Genomic DNA, 14,016 nt, shown 5'->3' on the forward strand with positions numbered 1-14,016 from the left:
TTGAACAAGATTTCCCCAGATAAAGCTTTGGAGGAGTCCCACCGAATATTGCTGTTGTAGGGGAAGGCTGGATCGGCTGTTTGAAGACTCCTGAAAAGAAGTAGAAAACATAATTCCAAAAGACTGTCATTTTTAGACAAAACCAGAACGTGTGCCTGTGCTGTTGAATCTATTGTGTGATCGACGTCAAACAGAATCATGTTTTAAACAAATTTTGCCAGCCTTGCCAGTGTAAGGAATGCACTATTTTAAACTGAATTATAATGTGTTTAAACATATAGATGAGGAGAGTTCTCTACAGTATTTTACCACCATTCAGTAAATATATTGATGGACAGATGGATCCTCCACCTACTGCTGCTTTAATAGAAGGTTTTTTTTGTCAGACTCAGTTCTGAAGTCTTCCACCGGCGTTCCGTTTACTGCAGGATTAAAGTGTTTCTCTACATTCCTAAGACTGACTGATCGAGTTGATTCTTTAAGCGCAAAGAAGCAAATTCCACTACCACAGTTTGAGGTTCCACCGAAATCCCAATATTCTTCTGGGTCCAGAGTTTTCAGAGACAGGATCAGAAACCGACAGAGGCGGCCGCCGTCATCCCAATGAGTGATTCTGAGTCAATTCAGGCGCTCTACTGACTCCGAGACTCTGTACCCAAGGTGACTGTAAGTAAATTAATTAGCTTGCTTTACGAATTTAGAATAAACAGGAGGAGACAAGACGCCATATTCTTAGACCTTCAGGTTACTTTATCCCGGATCCCTTTGATGTTTTAGTCCATTGACTTTTTTGCAGTGACTCGGACTCAAAGGACGAAGATGTCCAAAGCATTGCCTTAAGACCATTTCAGTCTCTCAGTTGTCTGAACTGGGAACTTCTCAGGATCCAGATTTGTTTTAATTTAGAAGATTCTTGGAATATTTTAATTCTCATGTTTTTAAACCAGAGAATTTTTCAGGGATCCAAATTTATTAAAATTCGAAGTTTCTAAGACAAGATTTTAGGAGATTTAATTCTCAGTACTGTTCAACCTAGAAGATTTTGTAAAGGAATCCGAATTAATTTTGTAGAAAATTCTAAGATTTTAAAGCAAGGTTTTGGAAACAAATGTTTATTTTTCAAATTTGACCTTCTGAAGGTTAAGACAAGGGAGCAGAGAGTTTATAATACCCAAGGAGTTGGACTGTACGCTTAAAATGAATGCATAATTAATAACATGCTAATAATCATAATTGTAACTAAGTATAAAGGTGTATGCTATGTTTAGCTATATATATATATATTTATTTATTTATTTAATATCAGCTTTGTTGTCTTTATCTGAGCCAGTTGTGATGCTTGTGCCCTCTGCTCCCTGTTACTGTACAGTACTCTCTCACTGACCGTCGTTTGCTTTTGTCTGTTTTCTCTGGAGAAACTTGGCGACTGCGGAAGAGCGGGATCTCCTGGCGCTCTGCATGGAGGTCATCAAGCTTTACTGCTGCTGTTGTAGAGGCAGTCCAAACTCAGAAGCCCATGACTCCTCCAATGCTGGAGATCTTAAATCCAGCACTACCAGCTGAGGGTTGTCGTCTCCCTCGACGAGGGCTCCTCCTCCACCACAGCTGATTTTCACACTCAGCGAACTGTTGCGAGGTCCTCAGCTCTTCGACTTCACCTGCTCCCTCACCGAGGACCGCTCCTCAGGGCAGTATTTTCATTGTTGGAGGTTCTACTGTAAAACCCTTAAAAGTATCGGGACCAAATAGTAGCACCAATCTTTTTTCTCTCCCCCCCCCTCTCCTTCTCCAGGAGTGCTGGACATGGCCAGGTGGCTTCAGTACCATCAATCTCCACTTTTCTCTGGCTGATGCAGTGAGGCCCTGAAGGATCACTGTCACACACTTCTGGACACCATTCGGAAATAGACAGGACGCCAGGGTAGGCAACTGGAGTGAGCAGGTGAGTGATTTTTACATGATTTACTGGATTTAATAATTTATTCTGTCATTTCTCTGCTTGGTTTGAAAAGTAATATATAAGTGTCACTCAGTCTCCATACTGCAGGGTTTGTATGAGATACCGTGTCTGTTCTCCACATGGTTTATAATTGGAGCTTCAGAAAATCTACTTTAAGAATCTTATAAGAATTAATACAAATTCTTCCATATTTCTGAGTACAAGCAGTTCTCCCGTTTAATTTGGGCTGTTAAATATACAATCTCTAAAGTGGTCATTGTCAATGAAGGTATGACCGCTATCCAGTCACAGTTTATCAATCTTACCCTTGATCTTCATGCTCTCTACTGCATAATGTAAATCATCATAATTACAATGAACAAGGATTTAATGCTGTTTTGAATATTGTAACCCACTGCAACCATCACAGAAATGGTCGTGACGGCATCACCACAGTTCAGTTCTGTGCACAACCCAAACCTCAGGTTTTAAAGCTAAATGCTCGACAGCTAGTGTTTTCATTAATAACCTTCTAGAGTTCTGTCTCACTGACCGTTGTTTGCATTTCTGTCTGTTTACTCTTGAGGAACATGGTGACCACGGAGAAACAAGCTCTCCACACGTCATCAAGCTTGACCAGCAGATCCAGCTGCTATTGTAGAGGCAGTCCAGACTCCTCAGACGGAAGACGAGGCTGGAGGCTGCATGTGACCCCTTCAATCAGGCAGTCTTAATTCCAGCACCACCGGTGCAGCGGACACAGAGGGTCGTCGTCGTCACCACTCCTCAGTGTTCTAACTGTTGGAGATCTTCTGTAAACACTTCAAGATATCGGAACCCAAAGAGTAACACCACTGTCTCCTGTTTTCCAGCTGCCCGTGTCCTGGGCGTCGCCAAGCAGCTTCCCTTGGCGTTGCGGCAGCATGACTCTTCAGCACCATCATACTCTACTATTCTCCTCCCGACGCAGCGAGGTCCTGAAGGAGCACTGCCGCACGCTTCTGCACACGGTTCGGAGAATTACTTTTAGCCACCTATCCGCTTACTGACGAGTGCACTAGTAGTTCTCCCAGCTCTGTGTTTTAAACACATTCTGCCAGTCTTGCCTTAGTCCAGTGTAAGGAATGCACTATTTTAAACTGAATTATAATGTGTTTAAACATATAGATGAGGAGAGTTCTCTACAATATTTTTCCACCATTCAGTAAATATATTAATTGACAGATGGTTTTATCCACCTACTGCTGCTTTAATACTTGTAAGGGTTTAATATAAAATGAGTTCTGTAACAGAGGTGGTGCCAATTTACCTTTTACCTACTTTTTTTTTTTTTTTTTTTTTCCTGTGTTGACCTTCAGAGCCGTATCTAATAATGACGAGGAAGTCACAAAACTACGTAGCTGCAAATAACTGAAAAAATAAGCTTGAGGATTAAATTCAGTTCTAAGTTCAAAAGATTACCCAGCCTCATTACAGGGGGCTTAGAAAATCAGTGTAATTAGCAAATGGACGCCAGAGGTGATGAAACCAGTGCACTTCAGCAAATCGAGATCAAGAAGACAATTAAAAAACAGTAAGTGTGTGAATGTCACGTAGTGCACGGTCATCATGTATTTGTGGGGTATAAAAAGTGGAACGCTGTACAGCAAGGTGTTTTTAAATCGGGCACTGTTCTCAAGTCTTTCACTGGCGTTACATTTACTGCAGGATTAAAGTGTTTCTCTACATTCCTAAGACTGACTGAGTTGATTCTTTAAGCGTGGAGAAGCAAATCCCACTACCACAGTTTTTCCCAATATTCCTCTGGGTCCAGAGTTTTCAGAGACAGGATCAGAAACCGACAGAGGCGGCCGCCGTCATCCCAATGAGTGATTCTGAGTCAATTCAGGCGCTCTACTGACTCCGAGACTCTGTACCCGAGGTGACTTTAAGTAAATTAATTAGACCGCTTGCCTTATGAATTTAGAATAAACAGGAGGAGACGAGACGCCGTATTCTTAGACCTTCAGGTTACTTTAACCTGGATCCCTTTGATATTTTCAAATTTGTTTTAGACCATTGACTTTTTGCAGTGATCCGGACTCAAGGGACGAAGATGTCCAAAGCATTGCCTTAAGATCATTTCAGTCTCTGAACTGGGAATATCTCGGGATCCAGATTTGTTTTAAATTGGAAGATTCTAAGATATTGTCTATTGGAATATTTTGATTCTCAGGGTTGTTTGAAGCAGAGAATGTTTTTAGGGATCCAAATGTATTAAAATTCAAAGTTTCTCAGAAAAGATTTTAGGATATTTAATTCTTTGTACTGTTCAACCGAGAGAATTTTGTAAAGAGATCCGAATTTATATTTGTAGAAAATTCAAAGATTTTAAAGAAAGGTTTTGGATTTTTTTTTGTTCAATGAGAGTTTTTGAAAGTTCCAAGACAAGGGAGCAAAGTTTATAATCTCCAAAGAGTTCTGACTGTACACGTGAAATTAAAGGCAGTGAAAAGAAACAGACATTCAAGCAAAACAAACTTGCATTAGCCAGGAAGACGAGGATTACTCTGATTTGGTGGCTCATTACTCTGATTCATGCAATGCAGGAGGAAGAGCGTTCTTTTATAAAGCCCCAACTTTGGAACAAGTTCCCTGTTAATATCCGGGAATCAGACCCACTCTCAGTCTTTAAATCTAGATGAAAAACTTCTCTCTTTACACCAGCTTTCAGAGAACTCTCCAGTTCTGTGTTCTGTCCTGCTCTGATTACATTTCACCACTGTTCTGCCTGCTCTGATTCCAGGCTTTTTATTACCATTATTGTGGTTGTCTGTAACTATTTCTGCTACAGGTCTCTCACTAAACGTAAAGCTTGTTCTAATCTTCATCTTTTTCTCTCTCTCCTCATGTCCTGAGCTGCCTGCCTGGAGTTGCCCTTTTTTGGTTCAGTTCCTACGTCTTGGTATCAGGCCTGTTCCTCTACTCAGCTTCAACACAACAGGAGGTGTCCATGTTCCGGAATCAGGCCTGTCTCTCTACTCAGCATGGACTTTAACATGAACACTGAGCAAATGTCCAGCACCTTCTCATACTTCATAACCTGCTCCTACATTAGCTATAGCTCTTCATTATCTCTGTCCAGCACCTACTCCTACTTCATAACCTGTTCCTACATTAGCTATAGCTCTTCATTATCTCTGTCCAGCACCTACTCACACTCCTACTTCATAACCTGTTCCTACATTAGCTATAGCTCTTCATTAACTCTCTGTCCAGCACCTACTCACACTCCTACTTCATAACCTGTTCCTACATTAGCTATAGCTCTTCATTAACTCTCTGTCCAGCACCTACTCACACTCCTACTTCATAACCTGTTCCTACATTAGCTATAGCTCTTCATTAACTCTCTGTCCAGCACCTTCTCACACTCCTACTTTATAACTGTATATTATTTGTTTTCTTATTATTATACAGTGCTTGAAAGTCGGAGCAGAGTTCTGTTATTCACTACTCTGCTTTGACTGCCTGCGGTTTTGCTTTTATGCCTTCAAACTCTATAGCGAGTGTGGACTTGAGTTCTGACCCGAGAAGCTTGGAGATGTTCGTTTTCAATGCACAGAGGATCTCTCCATGTCTGTTAGCTTAGATGTTGATCTACTGCTGTGATCATTGACCACTTTCAGGTAATTAAGCCTATTATACTCTTGTACAACTTTTGTGGCCGTGTTTTCTTTTTATTAGCTTTGTCTTCTTAATCTGAGCCAGTTGTGATCCTTGAGGTCTCTGCTCCCTGTGTTACTGTACAGTACTCTGTCTCGCTGAGCGTCGTTTGTGTTTCTGTCTCTGTGTTTTAATCAGTGGAGTCCACGGAGGAACAAGCTCTCCAGGAGGTCGTCAAGCTATTATGGCAGATCCAGCTTCTGTGCTGTCCAAACTCCACAGACGGAAGATGAGGCTGAAGGCTGGCCGTGACTTTCAACCCCTCCAACTTAATTCCAGCTCTACCGGCGCAGCGGACACAGAGGGTTGTTATCTACACTCCTGCACCTGAGAGGCCCTGGAAGCGTCACCGTGGCAGGGAAAAGCAGAGGGCTCTTCCACCGCCACAGCCTTTTTTCGCATCTGCTAACTTGTTCGTGGACCTCAGCTCTTCACCTGCTCCAGCACCGAGGCCGACTCCTCAGGGTGGTGTACTCACTGTTGGAGATTCTTCTGTAAAACACTGAAAATTATTGACCCTAAAGAGTAATGCCACGGTCTCCTGTTTTCCAGGTGCCCGTGTCTCTACTATTCTCTACCTGATGCAGCGTGGCCCTGAAGAAGCACTGCCGTACGCTTCTGGACAGTGTTCGGGAAAAAAGGCAGACACCAGGATCATCGTCTTCTACCCCCTGACCACTTACAGATGAGTGAGCGAGCCGTTTCCTCGGCTCTTAGCGATCCACTGCTGGCTGCTGGACAGGTCCGTCTGCGCTGACTTCGTAGAGAACTGGGAGAGCTTTCGGCTGTGTCCGGTCCTCTAACACAGAGATGAGCTTCACCTGAGCTGCCTGGGGTCCATCGTTCTCTCTGGGAACATAAAGAAGGTGTCAGGCCAGGACTGACTGACCCTTCCCAGTCACACTGTCAGGTTGGTGAACTGCATAGTTGGCAGCTAAGTGATTTACTTGATTCCACCCATTTATTCTGTCACTTTTCTGCTTGTATTAAAAAGTAATAGATCAGTGTCACTCCTCAGTGTCAAATCCTGCAGTATTGAGACTGTCGTGGTTTGTAATTGTAACGTCGGAAAATCTGCTTTAAAAATCTTTTTAGAATTTAGATAAACTCTTCCTTCTTTCAGAGTACAAGCAGTTCTGCATTGAATTTGGGCTGTTAAATATATGATCTCTAGCCTCTAAAGCAGTCGTTGTCAATGAAGTTGTGACTGCTAACCTGCTTAGTTCACTAGATCTCTGTGAAACTAAATCAGGGGTGTAGGTCTGTTTATTACATTGGTGGGGGTCATAACATCGGTTCACACAGAGACCCCTGGAAGCTGAGTCTAGTCAATTTTAGGTAGGAGGGCTTTTCTCTTTCCCTTTAAGATTTCAGTGTAACTGACTGTACGGTAAGGTTTTTTTGGTCAGACGCAGTTCTAAAGTCTTCCACCAGCGTTACGTTTACTGCGGGATTAAAGTGTTTCTCTACATTCCTAAGACTGACTGATCGAGTTGATTCTTTAAGTGTGGAGAAGCAAATCCCACTACCACAGTTTTTCCCAATATTCCTCTGGGTCCAGAGTTTTCAGAGACAGGATCAGAAACCGACAGAGGCGGCCGCCGTCATCCCAATGAGTGATTCTGAGTCAATTCAGGCGCTCTACTGACTCCGAGACTCTGTACCCGAGGTGACTAAGTAAATTAATTAGACCGCTTGCCTTATGAATATAGAATAAACAGGAGGAGACGAGACGCCGTATTCTTAGACCTTCAGGTTACTTTAACCTGGATCCCTTTGATATTTTCAAATTTGTTTTAGACCATTGACTTTTTGCAGTGATCCGGACTCAAGGGACGAAGATGTCCAAAGCATTGCCTTAAGATCATTTCGGTCTCTGAACTGGGAATATCTCGGGATCCAGATTTGTTTTAAATTGGAAGATTCTAAGATATTGTCTATTGGAATATTTTGATTCTCAGGGTTGTTTGAAGCAGAGAATTTTTTTAGGGATCCAAATGTATTAAAATTCAAAGTTTCTCAGAAAAGATTTTAGGATATTTAATTCTTTGTACTGTTCAACCGAGAGAATTTTGTAAAGAGATCCGAATTTATATTTGTAGAAAATTCAAAGATTTTAAAGAAAGGTTTTGGATTTTTTTTTTTGTTCAATGAGAGTTTTTGAAAGTTCCAAGACAAGGGAGCAAAGTTTATAATCTCCAAAGAGTTCTGACTGTACACGTGAAATTAAAGGCAGTGAAAAGAAACAGACATTCAAGCAAAACAAACTTGCATTAGCCAGGAAGACGAGGATTACTCTGATTTGGTGGCTCATTACTCTGATTCATGCAATGCAGGAGGAAGAGCGTTCTTTTATAAAGCCCCAACTTTGGAACAAGTTCCCTGTTAATATCCGGGAATCAGACCCACTCTCAGTCTTTAAATCTAGATGAAAAACTTCTCTCTTTACACCAGCTTTCAGAGAACTCTCCAGTTCTGTGTTCTGTCCTGCTCTGATTACATTTCACCACTGTTCTGCCTGCTCTGATTCCAGGCTTTTTATTACCATTATTGTGGTTGTCTGTAACTATTTCTGCTACAGGTCTCTCACTAAACGTAAAGCTTGTTCTAATCTTCATCTTTTTCTCTCTCTCCTCATGTCCTGAGCTGCCTGCCTGGAGTTGCCCTTTTTTGGTTCAGTTCCTACGTCTTGGTATCAGGCCTGTTCCTCTACTCAGCTTCAACACAACAGGAGGTGTCCATGTTCCGGAATCAGGCCTGTCTCTCTACTCAGCATGGACTTTAACATGAACACTGAGCAAATGTCCAGCACCTTCTCATACTTCATAACCTGCTCCTACATTAGCTATAGCTCTTCATTATCTCTGTCCAGCACCTACTCACACTCCTACTTCATAACCTGTTCCTACATTAGCTATAGCTCTTCATTAACTCTCTGTCCAGCACCTACTCCTACTTCATAACCTGCTCCTACATTAGCTATAGCTTTTCATTAACTCTTTGTCCAGCTTCCCATTTCACCCTAAAGATGTCACTCCAATCGGAATCAAACAAATTGGCTAGGAAAAGCTAGCATCGTGGTTTACTGATCACACAACCACACATGTAGTATGAACCTGGTTATTCGTAGCTGTGAGCGTCAATAGTGACACAGAATTAGTTTCTTTAACTCCAGTGTTATCAATATGATTGAGCGATCATCCCTACTTTATAGTCTTTAATATCAGCTTTGTCTTCTGTATCTGAGAGTTGTGATGCTTGTGCTCTCTGCTCCCTGTGTTTCTGTACAGTACTGTCTCACTGACCGTCGTTTGCGTTTCTGTCTCTGTGTTTACTCTGGTGCCCGTGGAGGAACAAGGTCTCCAGACTCAGCAGGGAGGTCGTCCAGCTGTTGTTGTAGAGGCAGTCCAAACTCCACCATTGGAAGGTGGGCAGGGTTTTTATCTCCACTCCCACACTGGAAAGGGACCCTGGAGTGTCAGTGTGGCCAGAAAAAAAGCCAAGGGCTTCTCCACAATCACAGTTGGTTTAAATCTCTGCTTACCGGTTGGAGGTCCTCAGCTCTTCCCCCTCTCCTTCACCTGCTCCGTCACAGAGGACAACTCCTCAGGGTGGTGTTCTCATTGTTGGAGATTCTACTTTAAAACACAACACAGTAAGAGTAACCCCACAATCTCCATTTTTTCAGATGCTTGTGTCCTGTATGTTTTCAGGCGCCTTTGGCACTAACGTTCTCCACTATTCTGTTAAACTCTGATGAGTTTACCCAGCTCCTTACGCTCCACTGCTGGCTGCGGGACAGGTGCATCAGCGCTAAATTCGTAGAGAAAGGGGAGAGCTTTCGGGAGCATCTGGGGTCCATCGTTCTCCCCAGGAACACCAAAAAGGTGCTACGTCAGGACTGTCTGGCCCTTCCCAGTCAGGTTAGTGAAATGGATAGTGGGCAGGTAAGTGATTTACATGATTTACTCTATTTTATAACCATTTATTTTGTCATTTCTCTGTATTAAAAAGTTAAATGGTTTGTAATTTTGACATCAGAAAATTAATATTTTAACAATTTTAATCTGAATTATAATGTGTTTAAACATTTAGATGAGGAGAGTTCTCTACAATATTTTACCACCATTCAGTAAATATATTGATGGACAGATGGATCCTCCACCTACTGCTGCTTTAATACTTGTAAGGGTTTCATATGAAAGGAGTTCAGTAACAGATATGGTGCCAATTACAATTTTTATCTGTGGGTTGACGTTCAGAACCGTATCTAATAATGACGAGGAAGTTTGTGGACACAAAACTACGTAGCTGCAAATACCTAAAAAAAAATAAGCTTGAGGATTAAATTCAGTTCTAAGTTCAAAAGATGAAAAGACCTCATTAATGGTAGAGGGAGTGAAGGTTGTTCATCAGGCTGTATATAGATCATTCATTTAGTGAAAAGACTCTTCCAATCAGCAGCCTCGGGTTCGATACCCGAGCTCTGCAAACCACTCTTGAGCACCTTCTTTTGTGTGGGCCGCAGCAATGGCTGCTCACCGCTCTAGGAATGTGTGCTTACTGTCCACTTGGGGGGGGGGGGGGGGGTTCAATATTGTGGGGGAATCTTTTCAGGTGTTTCAATATTCTATGTATTTGCTGTTTTCAGAAACAGACAGATGGTGGCTTTTGTTAGTTTGAAACAATGAGGTCTATCATCTTCACACCAGCCTCATCACAGGTTGTTTACTGCAAGATTAAAGTGTTTCTCTACATTCCTAAGACTGACTGATCGAGTTGATTCTTTAAGCACAAAGAAGCAAATCCCACTACCACAGTTTTGGAGGTTCCACAGAGATCCCAATATTCCTCTGGGTTCAGAGTTTTCAGAGACAGGATCAGAAACCGACAGAGGCGGCCGCCGTCATCCCAATGAGTGATTCTGAGTCAATTCAGGCGCTCTACTGACTCCGAGACTCTGTACCCGAGGTGACTATAAGTAAACTAATTAGACCGCTTGACTTATGAATTTAGAATAAACGGGAGGAGACGGGACGCTGTATAAAAGGGATCCCGGTTAAAGTAACTTGGAACACTTAAAGTCTCTGCCCTAAAACTAATTTGAAAATTTAAGGAATCTGGATTTTGTCTTGGAATATTTTGATTCTCAGGGTTGATTTTAAAATGTTTAAAATCAAAGATTTTTAGGACAAGGTTTTGGAAATGATTTATCTCTCAGGGCTGTTCAAATTAGATTATTTTTTAAAATAGTTTTGTGATGATGGCTTAATTTACAAAATATCCAGAAGTTTTCTTTTTGCAGACAACAGGATGCAATCACAGTGGCTGTTTTTTGAGAGAAGTCATTCCATGGTGCGAGCAGCTTTTTCAGTGCTGACAGACTCCAAACACTCCATACAGAGCGACGATTGGATCATGGTGAAGGACTTCAAGAGGAAATTGTATCACCTCAATAGTTGGGGCCTTGGCAGGTTCTTTACATCACACAAACTGCTGTTCTAGTAGCAGAAAGGGATTCTTGGGTTCCTTGTTCACACTGCAGGAAAGTTCACATGCCCGATCCGAGTGCAGATGGTGTACAGTACTCTCTCACTGACGTCGTTTGTGTTTCTGTTTGTGTTTACTCTCTAGAAACACTGCGACCGCAAAGGAACGAGCTCTCCAGGCACTCTGCAAGGAGGTCATCAAGCTTGACCGACTGCTGCTGTTGTAGAGGAACTCCTCCAACCCGGCTGTCTGTGTCCATTACGCCGGCAGTGCTGGAATTAAGAGGGTCGTCGTCTCCACTTTACCTCTGCTAACTGGTTCGAGGTTATCAGTTCTTCAAGCTTTACCTTCACCTGCTCCAGCACAGAGTACAGCTCCTCAGGGTGGTGTTGTCACTGTTGGAGATTCTTCAGTAAAACACTGAAAAGTATCGGAGCCCAAAGAGTAACACCACAGTCTCCTGTTTTCCAGCTGCCTGTGTCCTGGATGTCGCCAGTCAGCTTCTGCACTTGTCTCTTTCCAATGCCACTCTGAAAAAGACAGATGGCAGAATAATCTACCCAGCTCTTCTCGCTCCACTGCTGGCTGCAGGACCAGTCCCTCAGCGCTGAATTTGCAGAGAACTGCGAGAGCTTTTGCTCTTCCCAGTTACACCTGTCAGGTTAATAAACTGGATAGTGGGCAGGTAATTGATTTACATGACTCTTGTTTCAGGGATAGACGATACGTATCTGGCCAATGTCTTTCTCAAACCACAATAGTATTTTTTACTAAGATAAAAATGAATACAGATTATGGTCGTGCAGCTCGAACACAAATTTACTGCACATTATGAGTTCAGTTCTCAATTTAGGAGTAAATAAACAGACAGGGTTCAGAGGACGAGCCGAGTTTTGTGGGGAGCAGCGAAGGGTTTCTTGAGGAATAATTCTATTGGGTTTGCTTCTTGGTAACAGAAATGGCCTAGGCCGCAAGTATCTGCCCTTTAAACTTGAAGCGCTTGAAAGGTCCAATCAACAGTCTCTCTTTCTGGTGATATGGCAACACACACAGTCTCCACTTATATTCCAGTGGTGGACCACTTTAGGTATTTGGGGGTAGCCTTGCATCCCTCATTGAGTGACTGTCCTTAAAAATTTCAGTGGTATACTAAAACAAATTAAAATGAATACACTCAATGAGACACGCGACAGGATTGTAGTGGTAAAATATATATTCTGCCTAGACTGAATTTCTGTAGTTATAGGATTTATATGACCTTTGCCCCTGCCTATAAAAATATTGGGATACACTCTAAGGTACTATCCATGTACATTTGGAATGGTAAATTACCTCAAAAGAAATGATCTACTTTATAGAGGTGTAATTCAGATGGTGGTCTTGGATTTCTAGATTTTGAAATGTATGCTCAGGCATTTACCTTAAAACCTTGATCAACATGCCTGAATCAAAGTGCTCATAATTCATGCAGCTCAATAGAGGCTCTGGTAGCCCCATATAAATTACAAGGTCTTATATTTTGGGATGTTCTCACTAGATTTTGGACCCATAATTTCACACCTTATATTAATTTGGCATTAACAGTTGTTGGGCAAATAATCTCTAATATGCATGAGTTCTCTACACTCTTTCATAATCATACTTTACTGATGGCCCTTCCCCCAGTAGAAGAGCAAAGAAGTTCGATCTCCAGGCGATATCTGCAGTAAAAAAATGGGTTAAGATCTTTCCAGGCTCTTAAAGAGCAATGTAATGCGTCCAGCACCTCTTTCTTTCTCCTCCCTTACCTTCTTGGTGAAGGAAAAAAAGACTCTTAATCTGTGCTCTAACCGCTGCAAAAAATAAATACTTTATATATTCATTTTTTGTATGTTTTTTATGGGGGGGGGTATTTTAAAGAATGAGAAATATAATTACAGAGTTCTCTCACAACAAATCTTATACAAATCACTGTTATAAATAAAACTTTCCTCAATAAGAGTGGGAAGATTTAGTTGTTAGTTTTTTAATAGAAAGAGTAAAGAGAGTGAGGAAGTCACTCAAGTTTAAATGAAGTCTTGTTGCTGGGTTTTATATAGTCCAGCCATTAAAACCAAATTTGTCCTTTTGAATTCTTAATGAATAAGCTAGCTTCTCCATAACAACAATGTCAATCCACTCATGAATTTGAAGAAGTTCAGTAGACAAGCATTTTCTGGTGATTACTATTTTTTTTTTTTTTTTTTTTTTTTTAATATATATTTATATATATATATATATATATTTTTTTTTTTTACTTGTTGCTGACAATTGTTTGTTGATATGCTGTCCTGCTCTGGGTTCTAATATTGGGTCATTCTCAGCTCACTGTATAGCTGTGCCTATGACTATTTACCTGCATGCACTTTCACCTGCCCTCACATTTTTACCATTTTTGACTTGATGTCACATTTGCAGCAGCTCTTAAAATATCCGGTGTTGACCAGGGGAGGACTGGTTCCCCTTTTCAGTCTTGGTTCCTCTCAGGGTTTCTTCCTTTTCCTTTTTATGATGAATTACCACAAATGTCTAAAACCCTGCTTTCATTTTGTCATTGTGTAGAGTTGTGTAGAACTCAATAATCAGTGTATTCTGTATTGTTCTCTTACTTGAAATGACCTGAGTGGCTGCTGCTGTTGTTGTGGTGGTTGTTGTATTTTTAGATGTATGTGATCAGAAGGTAGGACCATATGAAGAGTCAGTGGCAACGGCTGGTAAACAGTCATCCTGACTCCATCCTACATTGACAACACAGCCTAAGGTGTGAGCCTAGCGCCGCCTTGGCTGCCTGTGATGACGGTGACACTCCACACTTTGAAACTTTTAGCTCTGAAGGGCAAAGACTGAGACAGAACAAGTCTTGA

The sequence above is a fragment of the Salminus brasiliensis genome, chromosome 3 (assembly GCF_030463535.1).
Source record: "Salminus brasiliensis chromosome 3, fSalBra1.hap2, whole genome shotgun sequence".
Lineage (NCBI taxonomy): Eukaryota > Metazoa > Chordata > Actinopteri > Characiformes > Bryconidae > Salminus > Salminus brasiliensis.